This window comes from Orycteropus afer, unplaced genomic scaffold (genome assembly GCF_000298275.1).
Source record: "Orycteropus afer afer isolate SDZICR_OR568_19922 unplaced genomic scaffold, OryAfe1.0 scaffold00177, whole genome shotgun sequence".
Classification (NCBI taxonomy): Eukaryota; Metazoa; Chordata; class Mammalia; order Tubulidentata; family Orycteropodidae; genus Orycteropus; species Orycteropus afer.
Window position 1 is genome coordinate 1,711,735 of NW_006921764.1, and position 7,854 is coordinate 1,719,588.

Sequence of the window (7,854 nt, forward strand, 5' to 3'; positions counted from 1 at the left end):
GTTCAAACCCACCAGCCACTCCTCGGAAGGAAGGTTGGGCAATCCTACTTCCGTAGTGATACTGCCTTGGAAACCCAAGGAGGGGTCGCTGTGAGTCGGGGCCGACTCAATGGCAAATAACAACAACAACAACAAGGTTGCAGTAACACAGTACCACAAATTGGGTGGTTTGTAAAAACAGAAATGTATTGTCTCACAGTTCTAGAGGTTATGAATCCTAAATAATAGTATCAGCCATGTTGATTCTTTCTGAGGGCTCTGAAGAAGAATCTGTTCCACGTCTCTCTCCTAGATTCTGGCAACAGGCAGTGATCCTTGGCTTGATGTTTCTTGACTTGTTGATGCATTACCCCAAACCTCTGCCACCATCTTCACGTGGTCACCTTCCCTCTGTGGCTGTCTATGTATGTCTTTTATAATGGCCTCACTTATACCAAATTCAGACTCCCTACCTCAGTATGACCTTATATTAGCTAGTAACAACTTCAAAGATCCTGTTTCCAAACAGGGTCATCATCACAGATACCAAAGGCGAGGACTTGAACATACCTTTTGGGAGCCCACAATTCAATTCATAACACCAAGGGAGAGGTTCCTGATTTCCCTGACTAGGTTAGCTTCTCTCTCATGTGCCCACACTTACCCACACTCCTTTATGCTTTCTTTTGTAAGAGTGGTCACGTTGTAATTTTACATTCACTCTAGTGACTCTGATTAATGCCTGTCTTCCCCATAAGATCATAAGTTCTATGAGGAAAAGGTCTATGTGTCTTTTCACACCCAGACCATAGCATATTTCTGTTGAATAAACAAATGATCCAATCCATACTCTAACTCTAATCATTTGATTCGCAGGAAACTATCCTTACTTAGTTAATTTTGGACTTCACGCAGTCATTTTAAGTAGATTGTAGGCAACATTCCATCTAACCAGGAGAAGTACCATTCATGAAATCTACCATATTACCACATAATGCATGATAAAACATAAACTCTAATGCTGGAATAGTTTCCAATCATGAGCTATTAATAATTTAACAAAATTAATTCAAAACACTTCACTCAACTATGAATCAGAGATGAGGAGGAAATGATCCATGCACCAGTCTTCTAGGGTAGAATTAAACACAGCAAACAAGTAAAAGGAAAAAACAACTGACCCTTGTTTAGAGTGCCAGTCCCTGTTTAGAATTGAATACAAATTTTATGTTTTTCTAAAAATAGTTTAAAAAATGAACATCACAGACATAAATAAAACTCTGTTTTACACAGGTGAATGATTTAACATGGTAATAGTCATTTGTCATGTCTAAGAAAAGAAAAGAAAAAATTGAAGGGATTTTTTTTCTTCAGCATGAAGCAGTAATCAAGTCAAAGAAAGGTGTTCTGTAATTATTATTATTAGGAGTAATCATTACAAGTAAAAAGTGAGGCAGACAATCTACAGAGCATAGAATTAGTCTCTACACAGAAGATCCTACAATTTTCACTAGAGCAGAGAAGAAAAACAGGTGAGCATAGTACAGCTAAGTTTCTCAGTCAAAATATTTCTTTGGATAGTGAAGCCAACTGAATTGTCTAACCCAGACATCAAGAGTGAGAGGGAGAGAGAGACTATGGGCAAGCTGCCATAATCATTCAAGAGAAGGGGAGGTGGTGAGAAAACAGATGTATGGCAGTCAAAATGAAATTCTTAAGTTGATGAGAAACATAGATATATAGACCAGTAGTTCCCAAACTTCAGAGCATCGGAATCACCTAAAGGCCAATTAAAATGTGGATACCTGGGATCCAGCCCCAGAATTTCTGAGTCAGCAAGTCTAAGTGGGCCCAAGTATTTACATTTCTAACAAGCTCCCAATGTGGTGTTGATGCTGCTGTTCTGAGGAGCACACCTTAAAGATCACACCCAACTTCTAATGAGTGCTTACTGTATACCTAGCATTGTGTTGAGGATTTTTGCATTTGTCATCCAGAGGAATAAATTCTTTTTATGCAAATAATGCATGCGTTACATGGTTTTGGCAAACCGTGCAACCCCTTCACGTGTGACTTTCCTATGCACATGCATGTGTGCGTTCTTTCCGTGGGTGCACTATACACAGAAAATAGAGTATCCCCTTCCTATTAATGAGCAAACTGAGGATGAAAGACATTAGGTGCTGTCAAGCCGGATGAATAGAAAACAAAACAAAGCATTGCCATCAAGTTGATTCGGACTCAAGGCTACTCCATGTGGCAGAATAGAACTGCTCTCTAGGGTTTTCTTGGCTATAATCTTTACAGAAACAAATCACCAGGCCTTTCTTCCACAGTACTAGATGGACCAAACTGCCAACCTTTAAGGCAGTAGTGGAGCACAAACTGCTTGGACCACCTCAGGACCTGATGAATAAAAAGGTATGCCTAATTTTACAGCCTAGTCATCTTAATTGCTATTCAGTAGTTTTCTTCTGGGTATTGGACCTATTTTAATACTCTACTTTCAAACTAGAGTACTATTAATTCTAAATAAGTCATCACCACCCTTTCCCACCCACCCCATTCCTCAACAAAAAATAAATAAAAATCACTAAATTGACTTTCAAAGTCTACAGCAATGGGAAGTCCACAAACACACTTAAGTGTGGTTGTGGTGGTTAAATATGTTGCAAAAATGCACTGTGAAAGAATTCATTAAAGACAGGTCCATCAACGAAGGAGGAACAATGGAATCAGGGAACGAAAGGTCCCAATCACTTTAGGGGCTGACTGGAGCAGAAAGACCTGACCATAAATACTGAAAGCAACTGGGGAGCAGTCAAGGGCCCAGAAGATAAGACGGTCATGATCACATGCCACACACCAAATAATAAATTAATTAAATACTAGAAAGAAACTGGTGTTGACTCTAAGAGAGCAGGCCATGAAGAACACTGCAGAGCTGAAAAGGTGCATTGAGCAGGCGTCAGGGCACAAGTGGTGGGGAGGGAGTTATTGTTGTTGCCATTGAGTGGATTCCGAATCGTGGTGACTTCACATGCACAGAGCAGAACTGTGCACCACAGGGTTTTCAAGGCTGTGATTGTTCAGAGGCAGATTTCTGGGCCTGTCTTCCAAGGCACCTCTGGGTGGATTGAGCCACCAAACTTTTGACTAGTAGTCAAGCACTTAAACATTCAAGCAACCTAAGGACTCCTTTTAGGGATGGAATAGAAGTGCTAATTTCTTCTACAAAAGCTCACTGACAACCAGTTGGATCTGACTCATAGCCACCCCTCCTTGGGTTTCCAAGGCGGTTATCACTAGGGAAGTAGATTGCTCAATCTTTCTTCCACAGAGTGGCTGGTGGATTTGAACTATCAACCTTCTGGTTAGCAGTCAAATGCCTTAAGCACTACATCACTAGCCTAGATCCTTGAAAAGGGAATAATTAGGAGAACAGCTTTAGAGTATAGCAGTGACTGTGTGGTCTCAGTCAAGTTACAAAACCCTTCTGTATACCTTAGTTGCTCATCTGTTCAATGGAGCTAATAATTCCTACCTTGAAGAGTTGTAGGAATTAAATGAGATGATATATGTAAAGCAGTTAGTACCTGGGGCATTGTACAAGCTCAGAATGTGCTAGCTTTTTTATTGTCATTGCTATTGTTGCTTTGTTATTATCATAGTTAATGTTACCATCCTCAAGGGAGAAGAAATTATTTGAAAGTAAGGATATAATGGCCTAGATAATCTTCAGAGAAAAGTTCAAGTGTATTCCTTCTGTTAATCAAAAGGTTGGCAGTTTTGGTTATATAGTTTCTAATGACACAGGTGCTCCTGATATTATTAGCATAAAATAAAATATAATATAAATAAAGGAGCATTTTCACGTTTTCCTAATTAAATTTTTTAGTAAACTCAGTTCCACAGCCATTCTGGGCTTAATCAGATATACTATAGAATGATTCACAGCATCAACAGAAATGTCTCCCCTCTGAGCGCCAAATTCTTTGCTGTAGGTGCAATACCAGAATTCATTTATTATTTTACCCTGGCTTAATTAATTCCATTGCCAGCTACCTGTTGATGATGGAGTTCTGTTGACACCACTGAACAAAGTTCTCAGCCAAGTAGTCTTAATAACTTGTTTACTGCTGGGTGGTATGCCACCTTTGATTAAATTTCATGTGGATTTATCACCATCTTCCCACACACACTCATGTCTATAACCTTTCAGGGATGTCTGATAAAAAGCAAAGGTCATGGGCTCCAAAAGCCCTCATTCTAATAAATGTGTTAGACAGCTGACCCCGAACATGAAGCTGGTCTCATCCTTTCTCCAGCCTCCACCCTCCCCCAGTGATTTTTACACCAATCCCCAACAAGGATAAAAATTAACACGAATAGAATTAGTGGTTTAATATTGCAAGAGAAAAGAGAGGGTTTATGATGCCTCACTGGGGAAAGGGGCTTCTGTCTTTGCTGATGACCCAAACGTGTCTGCCAAGGAGAAATATGGTGTCCAGTCTCCCATTGAACTGCCACAGGAATGGATTGGCTGTGGCTACTGGCTTGACAGGTGCAATAAATATTAATTAGTGTGCTTGGCAACAGAGGGCGTAATGATATACACTGCTTCTCTGAAGCGTTAAATTGTAGTGTTAGTCTTGATAATGCCTCATCTTCTCCGTCATGACAGGCAAACAGTTTGAGTTACACGCATCCCCACATAGGCAAAGGAATAAGGGGTTATCTGTTGGAGGGAATCACGGGTGCCAGGGTGGGGGCAGCTGACTGATTGGGAGCCAGGCACTCAGCATTTCCTGTGTGACTGTTTGCTTTTCAGTCGACATTTCAGGTGGCCCAAACCAATTTCTGAAATGTTTGCTGTTGTTAAAGGAATAAGCCGAAGCACTTTCCTGTTGTCAAGATATCTGATGGCATTGGAAATGGATTTGAAAACTCTTGGTCTATAACAGCCCCCACTAATCTTCATTAAATATTAGAGGCACAGTGCTTATTAGATTATGGGTGAGTTGGTGGGTTTATGGAGTTGGACTGAATTACATTCTTGGGATGTTCCCCAGTGTTTTGCTACTAAGAATCTATAATAGCCTGGGAACTGGAGATGGCTGTTTTTGGGAACTGTAGTCACAACTGCTCTTAAAATTCAGCTCTAATCAGAAACAAATAAACAAACAATTGCAAGAAAGCCTCCATAATTGCTATCACATATACTAGGCTTGCGACAAAACACATTTTGAAATGGGCACGTTTAGTTCTTTACACCTGATGTTACGACAAAACAATAGCATTTTACTAAGAAAAGAGGCTCTAATTAAATACTGATATTTTCCAAATCCTTGATTATAATGGCTTACAGTTGTGCCTAAAGGCTTCTCTAGGAGCTAATTTGCTGGAATATTACCATTTATACTTCTTCATTTATTGAAGATCTTGCTCCCTCACGAATTGCCTTTTTTAGTTTGTTGTAAGTTCATTTGGCATTCTCTTTCCGGGAATGCTTCCTACCCCCTGTATAGAAAAGACTGGCAAGAAACTTGGCAAAGGAAGTTTTGTTCTGGGTGGAATTCTTCCCTCTCCTCCATGGCTGAAATGTGTTGATAACTGTTTCTATACTACAGCTGCAAAGGAATGGTTTTTGGCAATGCACATGCACACATATTTTTTATTCTCTCCTGCAGCCCTGGGTTCTAGTAACATTTCCTGAACCAAGGATTTCTGGAGCTGCAGCAAGCACAGGGAAGTATCACCCAGTTGTTGTTGTTATTATGTGCCATCGAATCAGATCTGACTCATAGCGACCTCTCCTTGGGTTTCCAAGGCAGTATCACTACGAAAGTAGATTGCCCAACCTTCCTTCCGAGGAGTGGCTGGTGGGTTTGAACCGCCTGCTTTCTGATTAGCAGTCAAGTAACTCAGGCACTATGCTACCAGAGCTCCCTATCATCCAGTGGGCACTGAAATATTAACTAATAAGTTGCCAGGAATCAAACAACAGACTGGGGACTGGGGTTGAACTATTTCTGTGAAGTAAGCATTAAATTGTAGCGTTAGTCTTGATAATGCCTCATCTTCCCAAGACGCAAGCATCTCCAGTCAACAGGACATGCTATCCCCTGTTCCCTCCTCCCCTACAGCCTTTCCACCTCCTTTCCTGGAGAAGAACAAGGTCCATCTTCCCTCCAGGCCATTGGAAAAGGTTTGCCTACCCTCTGAAGGTTGGCTTTAGAATAATGACCCTGTTTAACTCCTGTCAGGAGTGCCTGAGTGGCACAAATGGTTAAGCACTTGGCTACTAAGCTGCTTGGCTTCTAACTAAAAGGTTGTTGGTTTGAATAGACCCAGGGGCACCTTGGAAGAAAGGCTTGTTGTTGTTGTTATGTGCCATCGAGTCGGACCCAACTCATAGCGACTCCTCCTTGAGTTTCTGAGGCAGTATCACTACGGAAATAGATTGCCCAACCTTCCTTCCGAGGAGTGGCTGGTGAGTTTGAACCGCCTGCCTTCTGGTTAGCAGTCAAATGGAGTGCTGCTCTACTTTGAAATACATGGGAAGCCATGAGTTGGAACTGACTTGACAGCAACCAGTTTGGTTTTTATATCTCCTGCCTACAAGAAGGAGGACTTGGTGATCTAAGTCTAAAAATAATTGGCCAGCTGAAATATTATGAACACCAGCAGACCATTGTCTGATATAGTGTCAGAAGATGAGCCCCTCAGATGGCAAGGCTCTCAATGTAGCCAAACCCATTGCCACTGAGTTGATTTCAACTCACAGTGACCCTAAAAGACAGACTAAAACTGCCCCCAGGGGCTTCTAAAGCTATAAATCTTTACAGAAGCAGATTGCAACATTTTTCTCTTGCACAGCATCTGGTGAGTTCGAACAACCGATCTTACAGTTAGCAGCAGAGCACTTATATATACACTGTGCCATCAAGGCTCATTACTCAAAGTAGAGTCCACCTTAATGATATGGATGGAGTAAGGCTTTTAGAACTTTCATTTGCTGATGTGGCACAACTCAAAATGAGAAGAAACAGTTGTAACATCCATTAATAATCAGAACATGACATGTATGAAGTATACACTAGGAAAATTGAAAATTGTCAAAAATGAAATGGAACACTTGAAGATAGATAGCCTAGGCATTAGTGAGGTGAAACTGACTACTGGCCATTTTGACTCAGACAATCATATGGCCTACTATACCGGGAATGACAAATTGAAGAGGAATGGTATTGCATTCATTGTCAAAATGAGTATTTCAAGATCGATCCTGAAGTTCAACACTTGCGGTGGTAGGATAATATCCACACATGCCTACAAGGAAGAACAGTTAATATGACTATCATTCAAATTTATGCAGCAACTGCCAATGACAAAGATGAAGAAATTGAAGAATTTTCCCAATTTCTGCAGTCTGAAATTGACCTACCATTGCCATTAAGATGTATTGATAATTACTGGTGATTGGAATGCAAAAGCAGGAAACAAAGAAGGATCAGTAGTTGGAAAATATAGCCTTGGTGATAGAAACTATGCCAGAGATCAAATGATGGAATTTTGCAAGACCAATAACTTATTCATTGCAAATGCCTTTTTTCCACAACATAAACAGCAACTATAGATGTGGACTTCACCAGATGGAATACACAGAATTCACATAAACTACATTTGTGGAAAGAAAAAAACAAGAAACTCAATATCACCAGCCAGAATAAGACCAGGAGCCGCTATGAAACAGACCATCAATTGTTCACATTCAAGTCAAGGTGAAGCTAAAGAAAATTAAAACAAGTCCATGAGAGCTAAAATATGACCTTGAGTATGTTGTTGTTGTCTATGTGCTCTCAAGTCGGCCCC